The following is a 6,904-nucleotide window of genomic DNA, read 5'->3' as shown; positions in this document are numbered from 1 at the left end:
ATGATGTATGTGTACAGGCATATAAAATACTGATAATTCACTATTGTTGATAGTTCATTATGTCACAGAAAGTCAATATGATATAGCATCGATTTGTATTGTGAATATAATACTAATTTCTCTTGTAATACACAAAGAAGTAGATCTCCTGTGATATCCTGTGATAGTAAACTTAAATAGATAATACCTCAGGTCTCTAGAGACACTTTTGGTACTTAAATATATGTTTTGCTCTTTTGGCATTTTTGTGTCACACAATTTAGAAGAGATAGATTGAAGAATACTAAAGAGGTCACAACTCCAAAAAATTTATAAGTTACAGGGGGTGGAATAAGGTCCCGAGTCTCTAAAGACCCAAGGTATGCGTTTAAGGGTTAAGGCTCCAACTTACTTTTAACGAAATTGAAGAAAGAATGGTTGGGACGTCATTTTGAAAAGAATTTGGCCAAAAAGTAGGCACATTTCTTCTCAGTCAAGATCAGTCAACATGAACACACTGGAGTGTAGAGTTGCCATCCTTTTAAACATCCATCATTGCATTATTATGGATGTCTTTCTTTAATAATGAAGTATAAAAAACGTTTTTCATGATATACAATGGATTCTTTTCACAAAATGCATCATATAATACAATAACAGAGTAACCATTGCATATTATGACCACATACTGCATAGCATTTTAGTGTTAGTGTGATGAATGCAGAATGTAAACATGACAAAGAACATAGAAAAAAATATTAAAACAGCTTTTTTTTATAATCTCATGTGGATTTTCTTCATAGAATGAGGCATATATACATTGATAACACATTTTAATGTCATACTGTTACATATTTACATATAGTGTTTTCAGCGTGCATCTCATATTTTACCATTGTTTAGCTGTTTCGACCTCCTTTCTAGCTCTAAAAGAAGAACTTTGAGTCACTGTGAGTGTATCAGAGCCTTTATTTGGACAGAAATCAAACTTTTAATGTGGATGTCTCAAACTGTGCTCAGATTTTCCAAGATCCCAAAGTCAGCAATCAAAAAATAAAGTACCAAAATACTTGCTATATACTATCCACATTCATTTTATAGCACTAAACTCTTACTGTACAGTATGTCAACAATTATCTCATTTGTAACCATTTGTATTTCTCCTAAGTAATTTCAGAGAAACATGTGAGACAATGTTGATACCTGAGTGAAACATATCTGAAAACTCCATTAAGTCTCCCAAAGAGACTTCTTAACAATAAAATTCGCCTCTGGGAGTGCTCTTTGAGTTTTGACTCACACTTGGCTCAGGCTTTAGAGATCATATCTTTCCCAAACAACATCTGGCCTCATTCAGATGTCCATGGCTGGATCTAGATATAACACTAGCTATGGGTGTTTAAGCACTGCAATTGTAAGTGTGCCAATGCATTAATTCAGGCTTACTAATGGCCCATCTAGCCTGATATCTGATTGTCATTGAGCGAAACGTAAACATTCAGCGCAGTTCTATCAGAAAGATTCGCAGACTTGGTAAATTTGACATGACATTTATTTGATGAAATGATTTGTAACCACAGAATATATTTTCTCTTTTGGCATAAGCCCGTGTGGCCGTCCGATGAGATTGCTACTCGAACCATCAGATCCTGCTGGAGATAGAAGGCAGGGGGTGAGGAGCCTACCCCTATCCAGGACGGGACTTGACTGATGGCGGTGGGAAGGTGGAGGTTGCCATGTTGGCACACTAAAAATAGCAAAGAGGTAGACTAAAAGCAGGCTTTAAAGCAGTGGCTGATGTGTTATTGGCTAGGAGCTAACTAGATAATGGCGTGATGATGTACAGCTGTGGGTCTCCCACTAGAACTACGCTTACACTTACATTTCTCAGAGCCGAGCCCTTCACAACAGAGCAACTTATGTAGGAACTATAAAAATCTTGGAAGGCGGTCTGAAAGAATGGGAAAGTAAATCATAATAATTGTATCCCTCCCACTACAGACAAAGCCTTATCATTCATTATGCCACAATACAGCTGTGAACTATCGTCCAAGCTACAAGTAGCCTTGAGGGACATGTTATGCAAAACCTGGTGGTGAACCAACAACATTTCTCATATTTTTATCTTGTTGCATGGAAGATTAAGAGGAAAAGGGAATGCTGCTGAAAGATTTTAGAGCTACGTTCTCGACTAAACCACAGCATGATTTGTTGAATTTTTGCTATTGTGACATTTGTGAATTAACACTCATCTCCTACACCCTTTGCATGCAACATTTGTTCAGGGTGTCCTCCTTCAGATTTAAAGCAGAGTGCTGTGGCGACCAAATACTCCTTTCAATCCACACCCGAGAAGCTTTTTTTCTTCTTCCTTTCACTGCCTTCGGCGTGAGTCAATGACTTTGCTCCATATTCTGCAGGCTTCACTCCAGCATGATGGTGGCTCTGCCCTCTCTCCACACACATGCGAAATTCCTTAGGTCGATCTGCATCCAAAACTAATAACGAAACCTCCCTGAATACTGTCATGATTTCCCATGTGACATGGCTTGTTGTGAGGTGTCACTCCCTCCTTTTGAGCCAGTTAGTAGCCTACACATATTGAGGAAAATAGAAAAATGCTTATATGCTTATAAATGCCAGAATTGAACACTTTACTATTCTCTCCAGGGAGTGTATGCCACAGACCCTATTAGACAATTAGGGGACAGTCAGGTTTCTGTGCATACCCAAAGATGAAATCCTGTACATCCTGCACAATATTTTCATCCTTACTTTATATAAAGCCTCTGAAAGCAGAGCTTTCTCATTTTCTCAATGTGATAATGCACAGTAAATATAGGATTTCTAATAGAAACCTTGTGCTTTTGTGCACATTAGTGTACATTGTGTTTAGCAGTGTGGTGTTACATGACAAATCACTCTTATTTTTAAAATGGCATATCAGAGGAAATTAGAGACTCTAATCTTTTGACAAACAGGTTTCAGTGTGAAAACTGAATTAGATTTCTTACCAGAAGAAGTGTTGTTTGTAGCAAAACAAACAAACTCTGATACCATGCTTGAAGAGAACACAATATTTGTTACATCACTTTAATTGATGTATGCTATTCAAAGTTTATTACTCAGTCATTAATTTTAAGCATGTGGAACTTTGTTGAAATGTAGAGAAACAGCTGATTGTCCATTAAATACAGGTCTTGACACTGGGACGATCCATTCTGATGCATTAGTGGTCAAGAAACTAATTGAATCCAGACCAAGACTTCTCTGACTCAAACATAGTCTGATGATTTAAACCATACACTCTCATCTCAATCATGAGCCACTTTGGCATCACTGACTGCTTCAACACATGGAAAAGTTTAAGCCAGAATATTGCATTTCAGTAAATATGTTTTTTTAATAAGATGGAGTCACATGGCCTGTGGCTCTTCCTGTCAACTTATATTACAAACAGTCTCATTAAATTGCTGTTGCATCATTCAGTGTTAATTCTGTGTGTAATGGAATCATGTTGGACATGATTAACCTTCACAGGAAAGAAACTCTCCTATTTGTATGCCTTTGTTGTTCATGGCCAATAGTTGTTTGGGGGGGCATTGTTGTTCATGCCCAAAAGGGTTTTCAAGTGGGGGGATCACCAAACTAGATTGCACTGCCTTAAAGGCAGTCAAGGGCCCCTGAGCACTAGCCCCATTGGCCAGGTCGGTAATCCATCCCTGACCACAAGTCATGCTCATCACATTGAATATGGTAATGTTATGCTATGTTCCACTAAGGTTACATCCAGGGGTAGATTATGACTAGCAAGGGCCAAGGACCCATTTTCTTTTAGCCTCCATTGTGAGAGCTTTGAAGGGCAGAAATGCGTGTGGCTCGAAAATAGTGGTCATTTGGTCATTTTTGGAGAAATTCTGTTTGGAACGACCCTACAGCTTGGCTACCATTATTATTCTTCCATTGAAAAGACCTACTAAGGCATCACTTAAGCCTCCAAAAATCCAAAACATTTTGGAGGCCAAAAATCCCCTAGACTACAGTACATAACACTGACGGAATGTTAAAATGAGGTACGAGTCTGTTTTGGAATGTCCGTAATTTCAAACTTCAGCTCTCAAAACTTACACACAAGCCCTTTAATCTGCTTTAAGATGCTCTCTTCTTTCTTTCCTACTGTAACTTCAAGCATTTAAAAATATTTTAAGCTTTCAGACAAGGTTTTGTCAGACTGACGTTCTTCAATGCTTTTGAACCACATAAAGTAAATATAAATATTTTATTTTCCCCAACCACATAAACCAAGATATTTTTGTAATGTAGGGCAAACATGCAGTTATAGCAATGAATAGTATAATAAACATTTTTGTTTGACAGCCCTTTAAAAAAAAAAAATAATAAGTTTAACCATATAAAGGCTAACATATAAAATTATAGTCAGAAAATTATTTATTTTTCTATAAAATAATTACATTGTAAGCACCCGTTCCTTGAATGTGATAAATACTCATTTTGAAATATCAGTAACAAGATAAACATTATTGTTAATTTTACTTCATCAAAATTAGTAAAGATTTCACATAAAAAGATGAGTGCATCAAAATATGAAGGTAGCAATTTTGGAAATGATTTTAAAAGGTCTTCTACTTCCAGAAGAGCATGGAAACGTTCACCAGGTGGCATTAAAAGATTAAAGAGTTGGTCAATTTTTTTTATTAGAAACAGGAAAGCAAAAGTGTCCTATAAGAGGGCTGGGGGCCCTCATGGTCACCTGTCCCTGTTGAGAGGACCTTGTATAAGCTGTGAGGCCCACATATTTAAGCATATACCAACATTCAAATTTGATGGGCTGCAAGACCTTGCAGCTGCCTGCTTTGGAAAACAATTATGTTAGCAAACATATAACTGATTAGTGTGGATATTTCTTAAGTTTAAAGAATGTGATAAATAGTTTTCTGTATTCATTTTGAACTGTATTTTACTTTATTGTTTTATCATTTAAAAACTAACTGTGTCCTAATCATTATTTCAAATAATAAGTGCCACTATGTTTGATATTTTCCAAGCATGGATTATGCCAGCGGATGGTTGCAGGAATCATGCTGCACCTTCTTGGAAAAAAGGTGGATTTGTGCCCAAATCCAAGGTTAGGGAAAATTAGCTAACAAAGTTAGCGGCAAATTTAGGAGATTAATTCTGCAAATGCATTAAAGCACAACAAAAATATTTCATTTTAAAAGGTTTAAATATTTATCCCAATTTAAACATTCCTCTAAATTTCAATCAAATTCATGACAAGGCTTTTATTGTTAGTCAGTGGGTTCTGCATTTTCCCCAATCATAATGAATTGATTTACAGCATCTACATCACAAGATATCAGATTTATGATAATATGTCAGACCATTGCTCACTACAGATCCCTACAGTGATAGGAGGTTCTTGTGAGGATTCATTAGCACATTATTTTACCCCTGAGTCCACTATAATTGTTACGAATGCAGACAGCAAAGGCAGACGAGGAGAGTGGATCTAAGTGCAGCTTACTTTATTATTACAAACACAAAAACACAAAGGAAAACCCTCAATGGGGAAAATAAACAACACCGAAAACACAGGCAGGGAACACACACCGGGCTAACAACATTCAACGAAAGACAAGGACTGAACCAAAAACCAGGATATAAATACACAAGGACAGGATGATTACAAATGATAAGCAGGTGTGAACAAAGACACAAAATGGCAGTGATGATGACAGGTGGATACTGGGAAGTGTAGTTCTTTAAACAATAGACTAGTGAGACAGTGGAGCTAAACAAGGGACAAAAGTGAACCTATGGAAAACAAAAGAGACAAAAATGGAAACCAAAGGGGCAACGGTAAAACAAGACAAGGTAACCCTAACATAGCCCCCCCCTCTAAGGATCGGATCCCAGATGATCCTAAAATAAAAAACACCAAAAGACAAAAAGGAACCCACAGAAAACAAAATGATGGCACCGGGGGCACAGAGGGCAGGCAGGAAGTCCAATGGGGCACAGAGGGCAGGCAGGAAGTCCAAGGGGGCACAGAGGGCAGGCAGGAAGTCCAAGGGGGCACAGAGGGCAGGCAGGAAGTCCTAGGGGGCACAGAGGACAGGCAGGAAGTCCTAGGGGGCACAGAGGACAGGCAGGAAGTCCTAGGGGGCACAGAGGACAGGCAGGAAGTCCAAGGGGCACAGGTAAAACAAGACAAGGTAACCCTAACAATAATATGTGTAAAAAAAAATCTAGTTGCCTGGCACAACATTTGCCTTTAAATATGCTGTCATTTCTGTAGTTCTTTACTGTTAAAGGGATAGTTCACTCATCACTTACTTACCCTCATGCCATTTTAAAATTATATGGCTTTCTTTTTCCTGCGGAACACAAATAAAGACAAAGATTTTTTGAAGGATGTAAGATGTGTTTTAGTTCGTACAATGTAAGTCAAAGGAGTCCAAAATGTAAAGCTCCAAAGGACATACAGGCAGCATGAAATGAATCAATACGACTCCAGTGGTTTAATCCATGATGTATGCGCTCTTGCATGTCCACACGAGAATTGATGTGCAACATGCACATCATAAGATTACACAGAAATATCAAAGCATATCAAGAGTAAGAAACAATATAAAAATAAAAGTCAGAAGTAAAATTGCATTTATAAAATGAATATAAAGAAATTAGTCAATATCTTACAAATAAAAATAGTAAGGATTTAACAAACATACTGTAAATGAAGCTTCTAGCTCTCAATGAAGGACTAAATCTAAATTAACAATAGGTAACAAACGTGACGATTATGTGAACTAAATTTCAACACTCCTGAATTTTGATTAAACCAAACAATAATTAAGCAAAGTGTAAAGCAGTTGAATGAAAGGAGGAGGCGAGAACCGGCCTG

Source organism: Xyrauchen texanus, chromosome 12 (assembly GCF_025860055.1).
Source record: "Xyrauchen texanus isolate HMW12.3.18 chromosome 12, RBS_HiC_50CHRs, whole genome shotgun sequence".
NCBI classification, from domain to species: Eukaryota; Metazoa; Chordata; class Actinopteri; order Cypriniformes; family Catostomidae; genus Xyrauchen; species Xyrauchen texanus.
The sequence above is the reverse complement of the archived record's forward strand: the minus strand, read 5'-3'. Positions refer to the sequence as shown.